The 6,248-nt window shown below is 36.2% G+C and overlaps 1 pseudogene; it reads right to left on the bottom strand.

Annotated features, from left to right (window-relative positions):
- Positions 1–2,902: 2,902 nt before the first annotated feature.
- Positions 2,903–5,639, bottom strand: LOC142532074 (uncharacterized; annotated as a pseudogene).
- Between the last annotated feature and the right edge of the window lie 609 nt (positions 5,640–6,248).

The following is a 6,248-nucleotide window of genomic DNA, read 5'->3' as shown; positions in this document are numbered from 1 at the left end:
TTTCGCCTCACGTTTAATAAGGACCCAATAATATGATGCCGTTTATTTTCATGTATCAAACCGACCCATCAATATTGAATTGCAGTGGACGGTCGCCATGAGTCCCCCCAATAATATGAGCCGAAGTCATGGGAGTTCCACTCAATTCACATCATATGTCTGGTGTAAGTCACAGGTTTTCGGCGTCCAGGCCTCCCTAATAATATGAGCCAGACACAGACTGCGGGTAGCGTTCAACATGCAACCACAGTTGATGGAAGGCAAGAATAAATTAAACTCCTTTAATTTTTACTTTTGCGGTTTGATATAAATTTTGAATCTTATCAAAAATGATGGATTTTAATTTTAAAATTGTCCCATCATTTTAATTTAAAATCTCGTGTCATGTTTGTATGCTTGTCAGATTTATACTACTATATTATTTAATAATATACATACATGCATGTTACTATACATCGCATATATATCATAATATGACATTCAACAATAAATAAGGATGATCGATCACCAACACTATTAGATCTGTGTGAACCAGACATGGATCCATGTCCAAAACCTAGGTGAATGCAGGGATGCAAATGCAACTTATTACAAGATCTTCCAATATTTTACATGTTTTCATATTGTGCAACAGGCCCACCATCTTCCAATATTGATCTCCCACTAATTCTAATAATTACATTTAAATAGACATGGCACATAAGGGATACATTTCATGGGGTGAGAACGAGCCATAAACCAAGTCCACTTTAATAATATCAAATATTAAAAATAAATTAAAACATTAAAATATCCTAACATACATCTAACACATTGGTCAAGGCTCTCAATCATCTTTCACGTATTTAATATTAAATATTAACATTAATTAATTAAACAAATTTAATTAATTGATTAAATCATGTATCTAATAATATTATCACTAACCACCACAATTATTAAAAAAATTTAATAAAATAAATAAACACATTTATTTAATTTCTAATTAATTCAATAATAATTTATTTCTTGTAAAATATATTTTTACCATAAATAATTAAAATCATATTTCAATTATTTACCTTGCAAGAAAATTATAAATTTACCAAAATTTGATTTTTAGGAAAAACTGAACAATTTTCACAAAATATCAATTTAATCCAAAATTTTGTAAAATTAGAAAATCGCACCCTAGACCCGATCAATTCAAGCCCAAGACCCAGCACGGCGCCCGAGACATTCCCGGGCAGCCGCCCGCGTTGCCCTCTCGTTGCCCGATCGTATCGGGCAATGGCAGGCACACTGTGTGAGCGCTACACGAACAGCCGTAGGCGCGCACTATGCACTGCCCAGAACTCGGAACAATTCCGGGCAGCCCAATTTTTTTTTTTAAAATTAAAAAATTTTTATGGTGCATCTTTTTCTGAAAGAATTTTCTTTTGTGGTTAGAAATATTATTCAACATTATTTAAATCATACGATAAAAAGAACCTGGCTCTGATACCACTACTGGGTCATCGTTTTTCTCGTGTCCAAAACGCAGCGGAATTTGTAAAATTTTATTTTGACAATCAAAATATTATTTACACAATCTTATGGTTTAAATTAAATAAATATTCATAGGGAGTTAGAAAATACCTTTAGCGAATAATTTTCACTTGGCTCCAACTACTCCGGTATAAGCGGATGTAGTTCTTGTTGTATATCACTACGAACTTTCTTCAATCTACAAATCTGGTCCACTACTGGAATATTTATTAATCTTCTAAATTGCACTAGAAAAATAGAAGATATTTTGCGTAGAAATAGAATACTAAAAACCGGCACAACTCTCAAACGTGGAGTGGCCGAATTTTTCTTGCAAGAGAAAAGGGATTTCGAGAGCCCCTTCTGAAATTTGGAAGAGCCGAGATTTTTTTTTCCTCGCCCCAAGAATTTTCGAATGCATGCCTTGTATTAAGAATAAGAAAATCATATTGTAATATTAATCTTTATTTACTTAATTAATCCAATTAATCAAGTTAATTAAAGATTCTTAATTCATGTCTAAATATGTTCAATCTCGAATGATGCATATAATTTTGAGAACATTATGCATCAAAATATAGTGTTCATGTATAACTGGTGGCTCGACACTCATGACCTTTATATATCAATGGGCCATAAGTTATCAATGTTCATAAAAATATTTTGATATAATGCTTTTGGTAATAAAATTATATAAATCGATGCAAATTACAGCAAATAATATTTCTAAATTTTATTTTATATTCGCAACATAATGATATTTATTGTTTGGTCTCAGAAACTCGTTAATGCTACTTCGCAGAGGAAAAAAAAATTAAAAGAAATATTCAAAGCTTTGATATTTATTCTCAAAATAACTACGGTTGTCCTAATTTAAAAATAATTCAACTATAAAAACATACTTATTAATTTGATAATAAGTTTTCTGAATAAGTAACAACTGATTGATCTATGCAAATTATTTTACGGAAATTCATTTAATTTAGTTATATTACATTAATTTTTAAGTTTGAAATTTAATATTGTCGTCTTAATATGCATGTGGTCCTTCATAATGTCCTAGAGTGTTACAGTAGTAGCATCTAAATGTTTTGGATTTTGGTGTTTTTTCTTCTTTGGTATCTCTACGTGACATGAGCGTGAAAGAGATTTAAGAATCAGTTTTCTTTTTATAAGGACTAAAATTATTTATTTTGGTTTTTTTACCCCATATTGTAGGGACTTATGACAAGGGTTCATGATATCCTTTCTCCCCTCGAAGGTGTACTAAGACGCATGCTTCCCATGCTATGGGTCACTAGAGGGTTGTCTCCTGGCTTGTTTTGAGCCAATGAACGAGAGACCAGCCTCATTGTGGCTTTGGTATTAAGAGGAGACAAACAGTGACACCAAGAACTTTTCTGATGTTTAAATCTGTAATAAAACAATGGGATCGAACACCCCCCTTTTTACATCCTTAAATAAACAACATACATACACTTTCTCTACAACAAATTTCCCCCCTCTCTAACTTGACTAATGTGTAGAAAAATACTACAAAGGGGACGCTCTGAATCAAAACAATGTTGTAAATAAACTGTGTTGGCCTGTAATTTTATCCATCAAAATCGATTCGAGATCTCTAACAAATGTTAGTAAGAACATATTATCTACTAGCTTTTCTTCTTGGGTTGTTCTTCCAAAACGAACTCCACGTATAAGTTCTTGAGGGCTATCACCACAGTTGTCATCAAAGGCCCCATTATTGCTCCCTGCACAATCATGGTGATAAGTCTTGCAATCGAACATAAAACCGAAAATTTCATAGCCATTTCTAGCATCATGAAAAAGTTGTTTTCATTAAATTCCGGTAATATAGATGATATCAAAGTGAGGTATCTTGCGGTAAACGATAAGATTTAGCATATTGAGATTAAAAAATAAATGGTTGGCCAGAAAACGAACAAAAGATTTTAAAACTCTTTCGTTAAAACGATCCAAATTAAACATGAATCTCCTCCATCTCAATTCTTGAGGCTTCTTTCCCAAAAAAGAAAATAGCAATGCCAATTAGCATTTTCACTCCATAAAAAACGTTAACTTCTGCTGCCAAAAGCCAATAATCGTTACATAAACAAAACAACATATGTAGCAGAAGATCAAGAGTTTAAACTGGAAGTTACCTCCAAAGCGGAGGAGAATAATGTCATCCCGCCAATGATGCTGAGACCCGTAAGATAACCACTGTAACCAGGAACATCCTCTTGAATTTCAGAAATTCCATATTCCATAAGCAACATATGTATAACGAACAAGCTGATTGCTAATATATAACTTTCTTCAAGTACCAGCTGCAATGCTGCTGGAATGGTCGAAATGCAAGCAGGAAATAACGGCAACAAGGAGCTAATAAATGCAAGTACAGTCTGACACATACAAGAAATGTATTGAGAATAATCTAAATAGAAGCCAGGTCATGCATCCTTGAAACAAAGCAATCTCAACCGTTGCCAAAAGAACCCCAGAGATAGCTTTGTCAAGCACCTCCACACATCGAGTTCTTGCAGACTGTGAAATGGGAAGCATACACATAACCTGTTCTGTGACTCCACCGGACTCTGATGTGATTAGGTAATATAAAACCCAAAAAAATACCATCGAATGAGAAATGAAGTTTAGTAGCTCTGCTGCACCAGAGACAACCGAACTCCCAATCAAGAACATAAGCTTAGCACTACCGCCAAGAATAGATGTACTGCTAACTACTACACTCTGCATCACGTTCATTCCTTGAATGGCAAACCCTTTTGCCTTCTCAACGAGATCTTCTCGGGTAATCACCAATTCCCGGAAGATTGCATCCACTTCTGTGTATATTTGCCCCCATTCTCGATCTCCAACTCTCCTTTTCAGGCTCAAAAATTTATCAGCATAAGAGGATGGACTTATCAGAGCTGTGGAACGGACAGAGGAGTTTCCAGAGGGAGAAATCACAAAATGCTTGATCCCAGTTACAAATTCAGTCATGTTATATTGTATTGCCAAACTATCAATCTGCTCAGAGACCGTCTCGTAAAGCTTTGTAGAATACATATCCACCATTCCAGGAACATCATTTTCCTCCATCCATTTCTTAACCCCGATTTTCTCAGCATAATTACTCTCTTCCACGTGTGATTTTAGAGCAAATACAGCGTCTTTTCCCTCGACACCGATTTTATAAGAGAAGAAAATCATGCCAGCCAATGAGCCAACACTCATTCCAACAATCAACCCAATTGCTACCATTATCTTCAATCTTTTCGATATCCCTCTAGTGAAAAAAGCACTGACCGAAAGACGACGAAAGCTATGGCTTCTCAATGCAGTAACTCTACTCATAGTTGACTCAACAGTAGTAGCAGTAAACATGAATCCCAATGCGAGAAGGGACATAGACCCCATGGCACCAATTTGCTCATAAGCCATTACAAACAACCAAAAAGAAACAAGCCACATCAACAACTTGTAGAATCCACTCTTCTTCCTCCTTAAAGATTCAACCTTTTTCTTCCTCAGGGCAACCCGCAAAATGCCTTCTTTAAGTTCAACAAGAGTCCCAACAAAAATCCTGAATACCACCACAGGGATAGCCAAGTTGTCTCCGTGAGGCCTAATTTTAACGGCTCGGTCCAAAAACCGACAAGGGTTTGTTGAATGCTTCTCAAAGGGATTGAACACAGAACAGCCCACAAAATGGGCCTCAAGAAATCTTCAAGAAGTTTGCAAATTCCATAAAGAACAAAGAATGTGAAGGCAAGCCCTGCGTGTGCCATGGTTATGTAGAGCGCGAGTCGTACCTGAGGATCACTGAAGAGGGAATTCTGATTATCATTCGATACAGACGCTGCAGGTGCTTGGGGCGCCGGCACCGACGCTTGTTCTGTCTGAGGTTTCCGGATTGATGCAGATCGGAACATTTCATGCCACGGCAGATAGCAACGGTTTGATTTGGAGCCCGAATCGTATTGAATCAACTCCATCTTTAATCGTCTTTATCGATAAAGAACTAGGCATGCCTGCCAGCAGCACAATATTCCATGTATGTATTTTTGCAAATTTGACTGATTCTTTCTGTGCAAAAAAAGCTGATCACAAATGATAGTCCAACGGGCGGGCCATTAGCGATGGTGGCGGCGTAGAGCCGGAAAGGACATATTTAATGTGGGTTGTATTGGGGCTGGCCCAACTGGAACGGGCATGTGGTCAACGAGCCCATAAATTGGATCAACGAGTTTGACTCAAAACCGTGATCGGAATCGTATTAAGGTTGTTAGGTTACGATTTACGAAAGAAAACTCGTCGACCGATTAGGTCCTTCAGACATATTCAACCCGACAGGTCGATTATTTTTAATTTTTTTTTAAATCAACGACCACGATCAACTGATAAGGTGACCGTTGGATATCATAGTCACGATTTAGTGACCGTTAGTCGACCCGTCGAGTCGATCATTTGATAATTTTTTATTTATTGACTTTGAAATCAACAGCCAAGATTTTGTGGTCGTCGATGATCAACAGCCACTATGACGTGACCGTTGTGCAACGATCCACTCGTCGGGTCGACCGTAAAAATATTTTTTTTTTTTCAATTTTCCCTTATGAATACCCTCACCCTCCTTATTTTTCACACAATTTTCTCTCAATTCTCAATATCTAATTCTCAATTCTTTCTTGATTCTCAAAATATCAAGTCTCAATTATTGGTATATTGTTAATTGT

This window comes from Primulina tabacum, chromosome 2 (assembly GCF_025594145.1).
Source record: "Primulina tabacum isolate GXHZ01 chromosome 2, ASM2559414v2, whole genome shotgun sequence".
In the NCBI taxonomy this organism is placed as follows: Eukaryota; Viridiplantae; Streptophyta; class Magnoliopsida; order Lamiales; family Gesneriaceae; genus Primulina; species Primulina tabacum.
This window is presented reverse-complemented; position numbering and strand designations above follow the sequence as displayed.